The 19,808-nt window shown below is 36.4% G+C and overlaps 1 long non-coding RNA gene across 1 annotated transcript in view; it reads right to left on the bottom strand.

Moving 5' to 3' along the window:
• LOC143647804 (uncharacterized) overlaps nucleotides 1-16,217 on the bottom strand; it is a 49,028-nt gene extending 32,811 nt beyond the window's left edge. The window contains exon 1 of the long non-coding RNA XR_013158192.1: nucleotides 16,106-16,217. This is a non-coding gene — a long non-coding RNA (uncharacterized LOC143647804). The remainder of the gene's footprint in view (nucleotides 1-16,105) is intronic.
• Between the last annotated feature and the right edge of the window lie 3,591 nt (nucleotides 16,218-19,808).

The raw sequence follows: 19,808 nt of genomic DNA, 5'->3' as shown, positions 1-19,808 counted from the left end.
AGGCTAAGATTACCCCCATAAAAAAAGACAAAGAAATTAACAAGTAAACTACAGACCAATATCCAAGATGGATATAGATGAAGGAATCTATGCTGCTTTGAAACTGTTATGTACCCTGGAAAAGCCATCATCTTCTAATCCAATCTTGTGGGGGCAGACATATTATTGGGTGGGTCCTTATGATTAAATGGTTTCCATGGAGAGGCAACCCTGCCCATTCAACGTGAGTCTTAATCAGCTTACTGGAGAACTTTAAGAGGGAAACATTTTTGGCAAAAGCTTAGACTCAGATGTTTGGAGATGCAGAAGGAAAATGCCCCAGGAGACACCAGAGGGTGAGGGTGTTTGAAACCAAAAGCCAGGAGAGAAGGAAAGAAGATGTTGCCATATGTCTTCCCATGTGACACAGGAACCCAGATGCCAGCTGCCTTTCCTCTGAGAAGCTATCCTTTTGTTGGTACCTTAATTTGCACATTTTCATGACCTTAAAATTGTAACTTGTACATTATTGGACTTTTACAATAAAATTGTAAGCTTAATAAATCCCCTCTTGTAAAATCCAATCAATTTCTTGTATAATGCATTCTGGCAGCTTTAGCAAACTGAAACAGGGCCTTGCTCTGTATTAGGCTTGGACTTAAGGGAATATTGTGTCTGGTTTGAGCCTTTATTCAGTTCATCCAAGCTTTACACACATCAGCAGTAAGGCGGTTTCACATTCTTATCATTTGTGTGTTTACTAGATTATCACTTCTAATTTCCTTCAAGATCTTTTCCTTTGCATTCAGAACCTGGCTAACTCTGTACCACAAGAGGTCTAACTTTCAGCAAACCTCTGCTTTTGACATGCCTTTCTTACTAAGGTAGTCATTGCTAGATTTTGGTTTAAGGTGAGAAATGTGCGACTACCTTTCACTTGATCACTTAGAGGCTATTGTAGGGCTATTAATTTGCCTAATTTCAATATCTTTGTGTCTTAGGGAATAGGGAGACCCAAGAAGAGGGAGAGAAAAGAGAGAATGGTCTGTTGGTGGAGCAGTGATTACACACACACTTATCAATTAAGACATTGTCATAAATGGATGTGGTTTGTGGCAACCCAAAACAATTACAGTAGTAACACCAAAGATCACTGATCATACATCACCATAACAGAATAATAGAACACTTGAAATATTGTAAAATTACCAAAATGTGACATAGGCACACAAAGTGAGCATACACTATTGGAAAAGTGGCAACAATACACTTGCTCAATGCAGGGTTGCCACAAATCTTCAGTTAGTAAAAGAACACCATAATCTGTTATGCATAATAAAGTGAAATGCAATAAAACAAGGTATACGTGCTACTCCATCCTTCCCTTTGCATTTTTGTTGCACTCATTACAAATTATATCTTTATATATTTATGTCCAGATCCATAGATTCACTGATGCATTTTACAATGTGTAAGAAATAAAAAGTGGAATTACATACCATAAATGCAATGCAATAGCAATGGTATTTTTAATTACTCATGTAGTTACCTTTACTGTATTTCTTCATGCCACTTTGCTCTACTATCTAGTGTCCTTTCCTTCCATCTGAATAATTCACTTTAGCATTGCTTCTGGGATTAGTGCTAGTCATAGCAACTACCACAGTTTTTGTTTATCTGCATTTATCCTAACCCCACTTACATTCTGAAAGACAATTTCACTGTCTAAAAAAGGGTTCTTGATTGGCAATTATTTTCTTCCAGAATTTTAAATATTTCTTCCCACTGCCTTTTTTGTTTCTATGGATTCTGATGAGAAATCAACACTTAATTTTATTCGGACTCCCTTGTACATAACACATTGCTTCTTTTTCCTTGCAACTTTCAGAACTCTCTGTCTTTGATGTTTGACAAAGTGAATATAGTGTGTCTGGGTGTGGTTCTCTTTCAGTTATCCTAATTGTCATTTCTTAGTCTCCTCAAATATGTATATTCATTAAATTTGGGAAACTTTCTTCCATTATTTATTTGACAATACCTTGTGCCCCTTTCTCTCTTTCTTCTTCTTTTAGTACTTCCATAATCCATATGTCTCCCATCAGTCTCTTAGGCTGTGTTCACTTTTCTTCATCTTTTGTCTTTCTACCTTCCAGCCTGAATAATTTCAATTGTCTTGTCTTTGAGCTCAATGATGCATTCTTCTCCCAATTTCTCTGTTATTTATTCTCTATGGAAAATTTTATACCAGTTATTTTCGTCTTCAACTTAAGTATTTCCATTTGGTTTCTTTCTATAATTTCTATCTCTTTATGGAGATTGTAATTTTTTTCATTCCTAACTTGCCATCTTTTCCTTTTGCTCTCTGAGCATACTGAAAATCTATTTCTTTATTAAATCTTTATCTGCTATGTCCAAAGCCTGAAGCTTGAATGGGGCACCATTACTCTTTCTTTGTTTGTCTTACATTCTTTTACTGCACATGTACACTTTATTATTTTTATGTTTTACCTCTGGAATGTACTCTCTCAGTTGTCTATTTCTTAAGTTTGTATCCAGATAGTTATTAAACAGAGATTTCCTTGAGTGCCAGAAATTTAAAAAAAAAAAAACAAAAAAAAAACCTTTTACAGTCTTTCAAATTGGCTGCTGGTGGTCTACTTCAGAGTTTAGTCATCCTACAAAAAATATAAGCTGTAGGCTAAAGCACAGGGTCTCTCCATCTTCTGAACTTTGATTTTGCTCTGGATATGCACTCATAGCCTTAGGAATTCCCCCATTTACAGGAATCTGAATGATCACTTAAATCCTTGTGAATAGACACCCCATCCTTCCTTGGTACTCTACAGTATGTCTTGAATCCTTTGACCTGGACTGCTTCCATTCGATTGTTTCTCATACTGCTTTAGCTGCAGGCAGGTTCTGTGAGGGTAAACCAGAGAGAAAGTTCCTTGTTCAGTCTTTCAAAATTTCATACAATAGGTTGGCACTGATATACAGGCATCCCAGCATGTATTTAGGGATATGTATGCTCTCCCTAGAATAAAGTTAGGGACCCACAATGAAAGTGCAGGCTGGGTCCATGGGCACCAGGGAGGAAGGGGTCAACAGTGGAGCCCAAAGATTCTTATCATTTTTAAGTTGTTTTCCTGAACTAGTAATCATCCAATTACTGCAACACTTTTAATGTTTTCCAGAGTACTGAAGAAGAAAGCTTTGCCAGACATTTCTAGTTGTTTGAAGATTCCATAGGGGAATGGAATCCTGGAGCTTCTTATGCCACTATTTGCAGATTTTCTTATTGTACTTTTTAAATTGCTCTTTCTAAATTATTTATTCATAACATATAGAAATACAACTTATTTTTGCATATCTACTTGTCTCTTTCAATTACACTAAACTTACTTATGAGTCTAGTAGCCTTTTTGTAGAATTTTTAGTGATTTCTAAATAGACAATACTATCATCATTGATAAAAATTAGCTTAAATATAACTTTTTCAGTATGTACGACTTATATTTCTTTTACTTTCCCTATTGTATTTGTTATGACTTCCAGTATGATGCTACAGTAAATGATATGAAAGGACATATATTCCTCATTTCTGATCTTTTGGGAAAAGTAATCCTTTGATAACTATGGTATTTGATATAGCTTTCACATGGATATCCTTTATCTGGTTTAGAAAATCCCCTTCTCTTTCCAGTTCTGTGAGATTTTGTCTTGAATTGACATTGAATTTAGTCAAATATTTTTCTGCACTTATTGACATGATTAATGTTTTATTTCTTTAGTTAATTTACATGGTAAATTAGGTTGTTCTTTTTAATGCTAACCAAATTTGTATACCTAAGGTGAACCCAACTTGTCATGATCCTATTTATATATTGTTGGATCTGATTTGCTAAAATTTCATTAAGGATTCTGTTCTGTTTTGCTAAAGCTTCCAGAATGAAATATACCAGAAATTGATTGGCTTTTATAAAGGAGATTTATTAAATTACAAATTACAATTCTAAGACTATGAAAATGTTCAAACTGAGTCCCCAACAAGAGGATACTTTCTTGGAGTGGTTTGGAAACAAGTCCACAATATCTCTAAGGTATGTCTATTTAGGAAGTGTTTGCATATGCTATTGAAGTTAAGTTAATGACAAATAAACTGGAATTTTTATACATTTACAATGTTAACTTCAAGTTTGATTGTGACCATGAGGAAAATATCTGAAACATATGCATAAAAGAAAATGGGAAGGGACACAAAGTAGTAAAAATCTCAACTAAATAAGAAAGTAGGCATAAACAGGGGATTAGTAGTCCAAAAGAAAATATAAGACTTACAAAAACAAAATAGAAAAGTGATAGATGAATGTCCTAAATAATTCATAGTTACTTTATATAAATGGATTAAACTCTCCAGTCAAAAGGCAGATATTAACAGTATTAAAAGCATAATCCATCTATACACAGTTTACCAGAAACTCACTTTAAATTCAAAGACAAAAGTGAAAGGGTAGAAAAAATTTTCCATGAAAATAGTTGGCCAAAGAGAGCTGGGGTAACTATACTTATATCAGATAAAAAAGACTTCAAATTAAAAACTATTTGTGCTGGTTTGAATCTGTTATGTACCCAAGAAAAGACTATGTTCTTTTAATCTATTCATTTGGAGGCAGACCTATTGTGGGTAGGACCATTTTATTAGGTTGCTTTTATGGAGATAATGACCCTGCCTATTCAAGGTGGATCTTAATCCCTTTGCTTGAGTCCTTTATGAGAGGATAAAGGACAGATGAAAGTCAGAAAGCTCAGAGAACTTAGAGAGAAAATGCCCTGGAAGAAGCAAGGAGGACTCATAGGAGCTGACAACCATTATGAAACCAGAACCAGGAGAGAAGGACCAGCAGACAGCAACATGTGCCTTCCCAAATGACAGAGCAATCCTGGATGCCAGCAGTCTTTCCTGAGAGAAGGTATCTTCCTCTTGATGCCTTAATTTGGGCATTTTCATGGCCATAGAATGGAAAATTTGTAACCTAATAAATCTCCATTGAAAAAGCCAACTTACTTCTGGTATATTGCATCCTGACAATTTCAGCAAACTGAAACACTTTACAATAGACGAAGAAGGAAATTATAATCAGATGAAAGGGTCAATACAACAAGAGAATATAAAAAATTATAAATATGCAGCTAACAGTAGAGCCTCAAAATACATGATTTAAATATTGAAACATCCGATAGGAGAAATAGTCTACATTAACAGAAGAAAACTTCAAAATGCAACTTTTAATAATAGAAGTAACATCTGCATATAGCATTAATAAGAAAGCAACATTTGAAAGATACTGTAAAGCAACTAGAACTAACAGACATATATAGAACACTTCATACAACAACAACAGAATACACGTTTTACTCCAGAGCACATGGGTCATTCTGCAGGATAGACTACATGTTAGGACACAAAAATGTCTTGAAAAACTTTTTAAAATTGATATCATAAATATATCTTCTCCATCTACAATGGAAAGAGACTATAAATCAATAAGAGGGAAAAATAGAAAAGTCACAAATATGTGAAATTAAACAAAATGCTTTTAAATAATCAGTGGGATAAAGGAAAAATCATAAGGGACATAAGGAAATGCAAATGAAAAAAATCACAACACACTAACGTTTATTGGATGTAGTGAACACAGTGCTTGGGGAATTATTTATAGCTCTAAATGGTTATATTAAAAAAAGATGAAATATCTCAAATCAGAGGCCTATCCTTGCACCTGGAGATACTAGAAAAAGAAGAGTACATGAAACCCATACTGCATAGAAGAAAGGAAACAGCTAAGTTTACAGTGGAGATAAATGAATTGGATATATATAAACATAGAAAGAATCAATGAAATCAAAAGTTGATTCTTTGAAATGATCAATAAACTTGACAAAGCCTCAGCTAGACTGACAAAGAAAAAAGTGAATGGATACAAATAACTAAATCAGATATGAAAGGTGGCATTACTACCAACTTCACAGAAATCAAAAGAGCTATAAGAAGATACTTCGAACAAATTTATGCCATCAAATTAAATAACCCAGACAAAATATACATATTTCAAGAAACACAAAACTACATGCACTAACTCAGGAAGAAATATAAGATCTCAATAGACCAATAAGAACTAACAAGATTGGGTCATAATCAAACACCTCCCAATGGAGAAAAACCTGGACCAGGTGACTTTCATAGAGAATTTTACCAAGTATTCTGAGATGAATTAACACCAATACTGTTCAAACCCTTCCAAAGAAATTGAAGAGGAGTGAACACCTCACCCTAATATCAAAGTCGTATAAAAGTATTACAAGTAAAGAAAATTACAGACCAATATAGCTTATGAATATAGAAGCAAAATTTCTCAACAAAATACTAGCAAACCAAATCTAACAACATATTGAAGAATTATGCACTACTATTAAGTAGGATTTAATCCAGAAATGCAAGGCTGGTTCAACATAAGAAAATCAACTAACGTAATACACCACATTATATAATGGAAGGGGGGGAAGCTACAATAATCTCAACTGGTGTAAAAAAAATAATGTATCTGACAAAATTTAGCACAATTTCTTGACAAAAACATTTAGAAAACTAAGAAAAGATTGAAACTTCCTCAACATGAAAAAAGTATATATGAACACCCACAGCTCGTGACATAATTAATGATGAAAGACTGAAAGCTTTCCCTTGAAGATCAAGAATAAGGCAAGGGTGCCTACCATCACCACTGTTATTCAGTGTTGTATTGGAAGTTCTAGCCAGAGAAAATAGCCATGAAATAGAAACAAGAATCATCAAAACGGGGTAAGGAGAAGTAAAACTTTCCCTATTTGCAGATGACATGGTCCTATATATAAAAAATCCTGAAAAACCAAGAACTTACTAGAACTGAAACACAAGTTCAGCAAAGTGGTGGGGTGCATCATCATGCAAAAATCAGTGGTGTTTTTATACACTAGAAATGAACAAATCATAATTATAATGAGATACAATATCTGAAAAGGAAATGAAGAAAAAATTCCATTTCTCAATAATCAGTAATTCCATTTATAATTGTAACTAAAAGAATAAAACATATTATTGATAGAAATTAAAGAAAGCCCAAATAATAGAAGGACATTCTGTGTTTATGAATTGGTAGGCTAAACAGTGCTAAGATATCAATTCTATCCAAAACAATTTAAAGATTTATAAAATCCCAATCAAAATTCCAACAGCCTTCTTTACAGAAATGAAAAAGCCAATCATCAAATTTGTATGGAAGAATAAGAGGTCTCAAATAACAAAGACTGTCTTGAGGAAGAAAAAGGGATCCCAGATATCAAAAACATTTTGAAGAGAAGAACAATGAAATGAAATTGAGAGTCAGAAATAAGCCCTCACATCTAAGCCCAATTGATTTTTGACAAGGGAACCAAGCTCATTAAATGGAGAAAGAATAATCCATTTAACAAATATCGCTGGGAAAACTGAGTATCCATATGAAAAAGAATGAAGGTAGACTTCTAAATTATACTATATACAAAAATTAACTCAGTGGATTAAAGACCTAAATATAAGAAAAAAAATTGTGAAACTCATAGAAGAAAAGATGTGGAAACATCTTCAGCACCTTGTGATAGGCAAAGAATTCATAGATTTTATACTCAAAGTAAGAACAACAACAACAAAATAGGTAAATAGGGCTCCATCAAAATGAAAAAATTTTGAGTGTCAACAGATTTTATTATGAAAGTAAAAAGACAATCTACACTGTGTGATAAAATATTTGGGAATCACATTTATCTACTACTCAACAGGAAATCGATACCCACCTACCCCCATAAATACCTACAAAAAAGAAAGCAAAGTCTTGAATAGGCATTACTCCAAAGAAGTTGTACTAATAGCCAATAAGCACATGAAAAGTTGATCAACATTATTAGCCTCTAGGAAATGCTAATTATAACCATAATGAGATACGATATCATATACACCAGCATGGCTACTATTTAAAAATAGAAAATAGGTGTTGGAGAAGATGTGGAGAAGTAGGAACACTCATACACTGTAGGTGGTAATATAAAATGGTTCGGCCACTATTGAAAAGAGTTTGACAATTTCTCTGAAAGTTTGTTCCACTTCTAGGTGTACATCCAAAAGAATTGAAAGCAGGAACTTCAACAGATATTAGCACACTGATGTTCGTAGTGACATTATTCATAGTTGCCAAAGATGGAAGCAACCCAATTGTTCCTCAACAGATGAATAGATAAACAAAATATGAGTTACAAACACTATAACTCATAAACACAGCTATAAAAAGCTACAAAAAATGAAGTTTCCTTATATGGTAGAACATGGATGAACCTTGAAAACATCATGTTGAGTGAAATAAGCCAGACAAGGAAGGACAAATAAGTATGATTCTACTGATATAAAGCAATTAGAATAAGCAGAGTCATAGACCAGAAACTAGAATACAGGTTACAGGGGCCAGGGTTGGGATAGAGAATGGGAAGTTAATGTTAGTTAGTATAGGGTTGACTTTCTGTTTGGGGTGATGGAGCATGGCAATGGCAGCAAAACATTGCACATATAATTAACACCACCAACTTATATATTTAAATACGGTTGAAAGTAACATTTTAGGTACATATGTATATAAGTTACTAGAATAAAAACTAAAAAAATTCCCTGTTGGAGACCCGGGTTCAATTCCTGGACCATGCACCCCCCCCCAAAACAACAACAACAACAAAAACCCACAAAATATAGGACTGTAGAGCACAACCATTGAGCTGTAAAGTAAATATGGGTTATACTTAATTTTTAAATAATATTGTTTATTTAAATAATATTAATATTTAAATAATATTGTTTCATCAATTGTACCTGTTCTAGTTTGTTAGTTGCCGGAATGCAATATACCAGAAATGGAATGGCTTTTAAAAAGGAGAATTTAATAAGTTACAAGTTCACAGTTCTAAGGCCATGAAAATCTCCAAATTAAAGCACAGGTCAATAAAAATGTATAAACCAAGGCACCATCAAGTGGTTACCTTCACTCAGGAAAGGCTGATGAGATCAGCATTTGTTCCTGAACTGGGAAGGCACGTGGTGAACACAGCGACAGTCTGCTCGCTTCCTCTCCCAGCTTCTTGTTTCATGAAGCAACCTGGGAGAAGTTGTTTCTCTCCGTCTCGGAAGGTCTCTGGCAGCGCGGGCAACCTGCTTCAACGTGACTCTGCTCTGCTGCTCTCCTGCTGTTGTTTCATGGTTTTGTGGCTCTCTCCTCGTTCTCAAAATGGGACTCACTCCACAATGTCTCCTCTTTTATAGGATTCCAGTAAACTAATCCAGACCCATGTACAATGGGTAGAGACGTGTCTCCATCTAATCAAGTTAGATGATTATTGATTGAGTCACATCTCCATGGGGATAGCCTAATCAAGTTTCCAACCTGTAGTACGAACTAGGGATTAGAAGAAACCATTGCTCCCACAAGATTGATTGGGATTAAAACATGGCTTTTCTAGGGTATATAAATCCTTTCAAACCAGCACACACCCTAAAGCAAAATATTATCAATAGGAAAACATTGGTATTGAGGTAGGAGAGGGGGTACAAGGGAATGCTGTACTTTTTGAAGTATTTTTCTGTAATCTAAACTGCTCTAACAAAATATGTGAAAAAATATGATAGCGTTAAGAAATATGAAATAGGGATTGTGCCGGTTTGAAAGGATTATGTGCTTTAGAAAAGCCATGTTTTAATCCCAATCCATCTTGTGGAGGTGGCCATTTCTTTTAATCTCTATTCAGTACCATAGGTTGAAAACTTGATTAGATTATCTGCACAGAGATATGATACACCCAGTTGTGGGTATTAACCTTTGACTAGAGTGAGATGTGACTCCACCCATTCCAGGTGGGTCTTGATTAGTTTACTGGAATCCTTTAAAAGAGTAGGAGAGCCACAGAAACCACAAGAGCCCACACAGCCTGAGACCTTTGGAAATGAAGAAGGATAACTCTCCGGGGAACCTTCATGAAACAAGCCTGGAGAGAAAGCTAGCAGACGTCACCACGTTTGCCATGTGCCTTTCCAGTTGAGAGAAAAACCCTGAACTTCACTGGCCTTTCCTGAGTGAAGGTAGCCTCTTATTGGTGCCTTAATTTGGACATTTTTATACACTTGCTTTCACTGGGACATTTTCATGGCCTTAGAACTGTTAACTAGCAACTTAATAAATTCCCCCTTTTAAAAGCTGCTCTGTTTCTGGTGTATTGCATTCCAGCAGCTAGCAAACTGGAACAATGATGAAATTAATAAATGGTATTCAAGACCTGTACACCGGAAAACTGCAAAACATGGCTGAGAGAATTTAAAGACCCCACTACCACTACCCCAAAATGGAGATATATGCAAAATATATAATTTAGAAAACTCAGTACTGTTAAGATGTAAATCCTCCCTCATTATCTGTAGAATCAACAGAATTTCATTCAAAATCCCCAGCTGACATTTTTGTAGAATAATTTTGCCAGAAAAACTAAGAAATGATTATAAATTTCAGTTTTTAAAGCTGCAGTTATCAAGACAATATGATATTACTGAAGGGATAGTTAGAGCAATGGAACAGAATAGAGTCCAATGATTGACTCTTTCATAAGTAGTCAACTAATTTTTTTTAGAAAGATGGCAAAATCAAGGAAAAAAATTGAGTTTTTCTACAATATGCTAGAACAATTGGATATAACCACTGGAAAATAATAAATCTTGACCGTTACTTCATACCATACTAAAACAGTAACCTTAGATAGGTATACATAAATGGAAGATCTAAACTATTACAAAAAAACTTTGGTGTGATAGATTCTATGTAAAATTTTGGTGGTGATTACATGACTGAACATATGTAAAAACATATCCAATTGCACATTTAAACCTAGTGAATTTTATTCTGAGTAAATCATACCTGCAATAAAATGTATTTAAAATTATAAAAATTAATTCTAGACAAAAAAATTTGTGATTCCATTACAGATTCCTTCCAAGAGTCAAGAAGCATTTAAATACATATGCAAGAGACTCTTCCCTTTCAATATAAGTATTCTATAACTCTGAGAAGTAAAAAACAAACTCATAATGTTTATATTTAAATAGAAGTTTCCGCTGGTGTTGTGGACTGCTGCTTCCAGAGCAGAGGGAAAATATGTAACTTGCTTAAATTTGCTCTAAGAGTTATGGCTAGCAGGTCTGTATCACAGAGAGTATAGATTGGAATGCCTCCTACTGGTATTTTTTTATTTACATTCATGATCCAAATATACTACTCAATTTTATTAGTTTAATTGAATTTCCTTAGAAGCATGTGGAATACTTATGCATAATAAATTGTACTAATTTATTAGGCTAGTACAATAAATTGTACTAGGCTAACTCAAAATTTGAAAATAAAAATGCACCTAGTTATTTAAAATGTGAATCAGCATTGCTTATTAATACTTAGCTGGATCTCTTCATTTAAATACTTTAAGAGTATCATGTAGCTCTTAAATATAAAGGAGAAACATGAAGGATAAATTATACAAGTAGGGGAAATTGGGGAAGTCCTCTTGGAAGTGGTGGCAATGTTCCATTGTGGAAACAGCACAGGATTCAATGCCTGAATGTATGGTTTCAGGAGACCAGCTTTCAAATTCCAGCTCCACTCTTTACTGCCTGATGATAGTGAGCAAGAAATTAACACTGCTGAGCCTTAGTTTCACCCATTTTGCCTGGTTATTATGCAGATCATGTTTCCAATTGATTAGGCTGGAGTTTGAATTTAAGTCTGGGTGGAGGTCAGGTGCAACACAAGGAGAGACAGAGACAATAATGCATGAAACAAGATACCTTATTACTCACAGGTCCCCACAGTGAGACAAGTACCACGAGGGAAGATGCTAAGTGCAATTAGACTGCGTTGGGCAATTGCCCTGAGCTGCTAGACCAGGTGCCTAGGGGTGGGGAACACACACCAGCAGCAGGAGTGACCCATGGCTTGTGCCTTTATTGGTCCAAGGGTAGAGTTTGTTGGAGTTCTCACAGGTGTCAATGGTTGGTCATTTTAAAGCCAACTGGTGTGAAAGAGAGAGGTTGGCTAGCGTCCAGGTGGTGGTTGAGGTCTTGATTATGGGATGTGGGGTGCCAGTGCAGTTCCTTGGTTTGCAGGGTGTGGGCGATATAGCGCAAAATGGATGCTCAGGCAGCAAAATCCCAATGGAGACTCAGGCCAGATCAAATGAAGTCATGTTCGGGAAGATGTTTTGTGAATTATAAAGCAATAGGCTCATTTTTGTTGAATTGCCAATATTTGACTATTTTATTTGTGATGTGGTGATTTCACATGATTCAACTTCACACTCAGATAATATTCATTATTATTATTAAAGTTTTCTAGACAAGTAGATCTAGAAAACAAACAGATAGCAACAAGAATATTTCAGATAAAAGAATTGGCATGAATAAAGGACTAAGAATGGAAAGGAAAATTGTGAATGTGTGATGAGGGAACAAAGAATAAAAAGTGACTGTGAGGAAAAGTATGGAAGACTTAGCTTCCACAGCAGAGATGATTTCCTCTGTCCCCTCTGCCATCCTCCAGCCATTCAGTGGCCTAAATAACAGGAGACATTTCACAGTATATGGTTTCCCTGGGGCTGTTTTGAAACCATTTGTCAACTAACTTCAATTCCTTTTGTTTAGTCTCTTCTTAATGAGTTCATGAAGGACTTTGTAACCTCTGAAAATCAATTTAAAGTCTCGTCATGAAATTGTCCCTTAAAAAAGATGGATACAGTTGCTTACTTGGGCACATTACACAGAAGACAAAGAATTATCTGAAAAAATCAGAAACCTTAGTGCAATCAAGTCAGCATAACTGTGTCTTCCACATCTGACTGCATCTGAATTGAGACACTTTCTCTTTGGAAGACAGAATTTTTATTTTCAGCTATTTCCTATTTGTAGGGAACATCCACAAATCCCACTATTAATATTCAGTGCAAGTAGGTGGTGATATGCTGGGTAAATGGATGACATGGTCCCAGAGTACCTCTCTTGTCCAGGAAATACATTGATTTTGAGATTATGTTATGGTAAAAATCACAAAGAGAATAAAAGTCCAGTCTCTTTGTTCAGATGTTGATGATTTAATTGTCAATTAATTTTTTAATTAATAAAATGAATAATTAATTTCACCCTATATCGATGAAAACTGTCATTATAACTAAATTTATAAATAAAGAGACTGAGGATCAGGGATGGTAAAAAAAAAAGAAAAAAATTACATGCAAAGGTCAGTTAGCAAATTACAGTCACGATTACTGCCCAGACTGTCTTACTTCAGAGCCCACACACTGAACCACTGTGGTATTCTGCCTTGCAATGAATCTGTTCTCACCTCCGGCAAAAATGTTACTACTCTGTACACTGAATTGTAGTTAGATGTGCCAAGTCTCTCTAACAAAAAGGGATAAGGACATGCAAAGAGTTTACTTAGAACAGCACCCAGCACATAATGAGTTTAATAAATGTTAGCTGATGTTAATAAAAGTATTAAAATAGATGAAGGCAGATAAATTTCTCTTTGATGTTATCTAGAAGAGTCTGAACACAGATCTAAAGCCTGCAGATTTTAATTGGTAGAATTGAGAGAGAAAGACACCCCAACTGGAATGTAAAGGATGGATGCAGAAGGTGGAAACTGAGTTGGGAAGAACTATAGCTATGTGAGTATGGAAAGGGTGATGATGAGAAACAAGGCTTGAAATGTAGCCAGAGGTCAAGTTAAAGAAGGTTCATACTTTCTGTTTGTGATGGAAAACCATTAATAGGCTTATCAGGTGAAAAAGAACCAGAATACTTGTATTTTACAAAAATACTCTTGGAAACACAGTGGGTGGTGAGATGGAGAGAGGAAATGGTAGGAAAACTGACAGAAAGATACAGCTAGTTGCCCAGGAATCATGGATTTTAAAATAAGGATGAACACTTATAGAGTGATTGCTACATGCCAAGCACTATTCTGAACTTATTTAATGCAATTACTAATTTAGTTTTCAGAATAAGTCTATGCGGTGGCTATTTACTAATTCAAGATTCCCTGCACTTCACTTTCAGAAGTGTCCTGGTTTGGAAAATACTTTGTAGAGCCATTCTTCCATGCAGCACTTTGTCCCTGGGTGAGGGTAGGTAAGATGTTACAAGATATGAAACAGAGCTGTCATGCAGCAGCTATATCGGTGAATGTACGGGGAAGGATTGAAGAGAGGAACTTTGAGTACAATTCTGGTTGTGTTCCGGTGCTGGATTTTTAAAAATCAATTATTCCTAACTATACGAATTAAAGATTGCTGTAGTTAGAAAGGACATTAGGGATAATTTTATCCCATAGTTTTTGACTTCAGGAGTAAATGGAACCACGGAAACTGCAGATAATATTTAGGGGGCTATAACCTCCCTAACCTATGTGACTTTTCCTCCCACCCACAGCTCAAGAATGCCCTTATTCTCTTATCATGTTATTAGAATTGGAGCCTTTTATAGGGTCCAACCTAGAGAAAACTGAGTCCCAAAGAGGGAAAGTGTGTGTTCTCGCACAGATAGCGAACAGCCAGGACTAAACCCTATTCTGTCCTTTTTTTTCTTACATACAAGTAAAAATCATTGAAAAGTTGTGCTTTTGTCTTTACTTTAATATTTGATACAGTTTGCTTAGAGAGAAGATGAACAGTGAACATGACATACCAGGAATCAGGTATTGCATTTGTTTGGTTTGCAATATTCCCGGTGCAGAAAACAGAGACTGACATGTAGTAGGTTCTCAATAAATATTAGCCGAATGTGTTGATGAATGGCATTAACTGGTCTGATTCACTGTGTCGTTGCAGTGGTGGATTTTTCTTGTGAAGAGCATACATATTTCGGCCACACGGTGGAGCCATTTTACAGTTATTTGAAAAAGTGGCGCTAAAGAGAAACCCAAATAACCCAGTATCATTCCTATGATAAAGTGATTAAACCCAGACTAAGATATGACATATTATGTTAATTTCTCTGGCATATCTATTCACTTACAAATCTACATAAAAAGCACAATAACCACAAGACGAATTGTTAGTAAAGGATGGAAACATTGCCGATGTGCAGCTTTTGCTTCTCCTGGTTTACAGTAGGGAATATCCTAACTCACACGGCATTCATCTGGGTGGCTGGTAGGCACCACTTACACAACTCTTGTGGTCACTCACCACCGCTGGAATTGGAAAAAGCGTCCAAAGGCAGTCGGCAAGCCAAGAGAGATTTACCTGATGTAAACATGATGATGTGTAGGATGCAAAGCTCACTGAATGAGAAACAAGAAAACCTGGAACTTCTCCAGATTTTTACATTTTAACTCAGAGGAACTGGAGATATGACAGATAGAACAGAGAGTCGGATAGAGTGGCAGAGCTGGCCGGAGTGAACAATCATGAAGCCTGCTTGTGCCAGACTAAGGGTCACGTGATTTTCATTTAGCCCTAGAGATGCCACATATTTGTCTTCTTAGCTTTGACGTTTAATAGTGAGGGAGAGGGAATGGATAAGGATCCCAGTGTCTCTACTCAACACCATTTTAGCGTTAGCTTTCTGGTTTTTCTTTTTAATGCCTCTAGGTTCTCTCTGTGTACTCACACTAATTTCAATACACACATAAACCCCTCCCTCCCCCACCCTCACATATGTGATATATTCTCAAAACCTCCATCTGTGGACGTCAGTCTTTTCATAATGCCCCAGGCTTCTAGATGATTTGTGACCAACCATTAAAATGTTACTTCCCACATACATTTCTGTGTGGGTGGCTTTAATCCATTGTTTTTATTTCTTTCAGTTAAGTGACATGTCTGAGAAATGCCCCTTTTTCTTCTGGCAGTCTAATAAATACTGACCATTAGATAATAAAGGGAATTTCTCTAGTCTAGAGAGTTGTCTTACCTCTTGGCTACTAAAGCAAATACTATACAATGGGTTGGCTCAAGCAACTAGAATTTATTAGCTCACCATTTTGAGGCTAGTGGTCCAAACTTGAGGTATCAGCAAGGTGATACTTCCTCCTTGAAGCTTGTAGTGTTCTGAAGCTGGCTGCTGATATCCTCAGTCCTTGTTCCATCACATAGCGATGCGTATTGTGATGTGTTCTCCTTTCACCTCAGGGTTGCATTGACTTTTGGTTGGTTTCTTCTTGTGGCTTTCTCTCTCTTTGTCTGGATTTCGTTCTGCTTCTAAAGGATTCCTGCCATCCAGATTAAAGCCTAAATTGATTCAGTAGAGCCACACCTTAATTAAAGTAACATCCTCAAGAAGTCCTATTTAAAATGGATCTGAACCTACAAGAATGTGGACCAATGCCAAGAACTTGCCCAAAACTGGGCTACATAATTCAATCCACCTCAGGCCCCCTCTCAAAGACACAGGGAGCCAATGTAGCCTTTCCATTCAGAGTTACACTGAGGAGGTAGGCATGCATGCACCCCACAAAGGAAACAACCCCAGCTAACTAAAATAATAAACCCAGAACTTTCTTGCTAAATATCAAAAGTCGTCTAAGAACAGACATAGGAAGAAACAGAAAGAACATGATAAACAAAGAATATAATTGCCCTAGAAGAAAATGGATAATTCACGGAATACAAGAGAAACTAAAATAAATGAAAAAACAGAACTCCTAAATTAGTAATATATTGGAAAATTTTAAGGAAACTTTGAAAATAGAGCAATGAGACAAAAATAAATTTGTCAAAATTTGCAAATATGAAAACTAAAGTTGGTAATTCAAAAGAAAGTCTAACAAACTTAAGGAAATCTCACTGAACATAGGGTAAAATATCAATACACACATAACCTTCTTTCTCCCCCACCCTCACTTATGTGTTGTTTTCTCAAAATCTCCAGCTGTGAACACCAACCTCATTCTCTTCATTAATGCCCCAAGTTGCAGGATGCCATATAACCAATCATCAAAATGTTACTTGCCACATACATTTCTTTATAAATGACTAATCCATTGTTTTTATTTCTTTCAACTAAGTGATTTGTCTGAGAAATGCCCCTCTTTCTTCTGGTATTGCTACTTCATCAGGTCCAGAGGATAAAACTTTATTCCATAAATGATTCTCAGAGCTTGAAGTCTAATAGAGTATGCCCTACTGGGTTTTGGAATTGTCTGAGATCTGTGATCCCTATTTTCCTTCCAATTTCTCCCTATGAAGATGAGAATATTTATCCTATGTCTGTCGCTCCATTGTATATTGGAAGCAGGTAACTTGTTTTCTAGTTTTCACAGGTCCATGGAAGAGAATTGTGTGTCACTATACCAAACTCATAGCCAATTATTATTTTATTTTATTTTTTGGCATGGTCAGGCTCTGGGAATTGAACCTGGGTCTCTGGCATTGCAGGCAAGAATTCTGCCACTGAGCCACCATTGCTGTGCCCCCCCATAACCAATTTTGATGAGATTTTGTATTTCACATTGTTTCTGAAATAACTGAAGGCTTTTAGAATATTTTGATGGAATGAATGTATTTTGAATACAGAAAGAACATGTCCTTTATGGGGTCCAGGGTGAGGAGTGTGGTGGTTTGAAGCTGTATGCACCTTAAAAAAACATTCTTAAATCTAATCCATTTCTGTGGGTGTAAACCCATTGTATGTAGGGCCTTCTGATGAGGTTACTTCAGTTAAGGTGTGTCCCACCTTAATCAGGATGGGTCTTAATTCTATTACTAAATTCTTTATAAGAAAATGAAATTCAGACAGAGAGACAGCCATGAAAGCAAGAAGATTAAATCAAGGAAGCCCAAAAGAGAAGGGAGAGACCAACAGATGGTGCCATGTGCCTTGCTATGTGATAGAGGAGCCAAGGGTTACCAGCCACTGGTCTTTGGGGAGAAAACATTGTCACGATGGTGGTTTGATTTGGACATTTTCCCAGCCTCAAAGCCATAAGCAAATAAATTTCTATTGTTTAACCTGTCCCATTTCATAGTATTTGCTTTTAGAATCCTAGGAAAGGAGAAAGGGAGCCCTGTTTTCTTAGCCGCACCTCCAGGAAGTGGAGCTTCTTACAAGCTGAGCTGAGGTTGGGGTGGGGGAACATACTCTATTCAAGTGCTAAAACTCTTGCTGATCTTACTGAAATGTAGTAGATTTTCTTCAATAAATGCTTTTCCATTTGCTATATGCCATTAAGACTATTCCCAGTCACTTTAAATAATTTTTTAAAATTAAATTTTTAGGGTGGGCCATGGTGGCTCAGTGGCAGAGTTCTCGCCTGCCATGTCAGAGACCCAGGTTTTATTCCTGGTGCCTGTCCATGTTAAAAAAGGAAAGGAAAAAAATTAAATTTTTTAAAATAGTTTTCATCAGCTATGGTTATTTTGCTGGAGAACTGTTCTATGGGTTCCTCACACCATCCCTGAGTCATTCACATTTTTACTTGAAACTTTGTTGGTCATTCCAGTGTAAAAATTAATGTCATTATTAACAGTGATAGTTTTTTGTTGGAGAAGCCATAAAATATTGCTAACATGGCTGCTGTGGCTGATGGAAGGCAACACAAAATGGCTGACCTGACATCTGCCCTCTGCCCTAGCAACAACGGTGACCAATCCCGGAAATCTGCCCTCCGCCCTAGCAACAATGGTGACCAATCCCAGAAATCTGCCCTCCAGCCTAGCAATAACAGCCACCAATCCCAGCCCGACACATGTCCCTGCATGCTTCCCAGCCTATGTAAGCCTGTGCACTTCCTGAATAAAGCCAACACCTTCCATTCTCCCGTGAGGGTTGTCTCCTGAGTCATGTGCTGTGTGCTCTGTGTCTGTGTGACTGACTCAGTAGGGCCACTTACCTCCAGCCATCAGCTAACCAGCCATCAGCTACCCAACGGTTTTTTTAATCCCCTGTTTTGATGAACACATCTGTTCTATTTTATTTATTTTTTTCTGAAATATGATTTGGTAAATATTAGACTTCTTGGATATTGATTCTTATATCTCTCATGCTTTCTAATTTTCCATAAACACTGGGGTGAAAACTCCACTTCTTCTAAGCATTAGAATGCTGGCCAGGCCCTCCATGAATGCCAGGACACAGACTCCACCCTCTGAGAATGCTGGGGTGGCAGCTCTCTTCCTGAGCAACAGGGCAAAAGGCCTGCCTTCTCTAAGCAAGGGGGCAGATGCAGTCTTTCCACAAGCATGGGTTTGCTCTCTTGACCCAAGATTCTTCAGTCCAAGCAAATGGTTCTGCCCTTGAAATTATTTTCCCTTTAATTTATCCCTTTACTGTCCCTTTGAGTTCAGGTTGGCAGTGGGTCCATTTGTATAGACCTCACAGAAACTTGTTGGTTTTGTGTGTAATGCACAGGATTCAAATCCATCAGACAAAACAACTTTCCATAGTGACTTTCTGCATAACTTTCTCTCCAATCCTGAGTTGCATGGAAATTGCTGACTTGTTCCATGTTCATCTAAATCCTCACATGGAACACTATTCTCTGGCAATTTGCTCTCTAGAAGTTTGATTTTCCAAACTATCAATTTCTGTTTTCTTTGTGTCCATGATTTACCATAGCAGGGAGAAACCAGGTTGCATTTTCCACATTTAACTTGGAAATCTCCTCAGCTAAATATCCAAGTTCATTGCTTTCAAGTTCTGCCTTTCATCTAATATCAGAATTCAATTTTGCCAAGTTCTCTGT

Source organism: Tamandua tetradactyla, chromosome 10 (assembly GCF_023851605.1).
Source record: "Tamandua tetradactyla isolate mTamTet1 chromosome 10, mTamTet1.pri, whole genome shotgun sequence".
Lineage (NCBI taxonomy): Eukaryota > Metazoa > Chordata > Mammalia > Pilosa > Myrmecophagidae > Tamandua > Tamandua tetradactyla.
The sequence above is the reverse complement of the archived record's forward strand: the minus strand, read 5'-3'. Positions and strand labels throughout refer to the sequence as shown.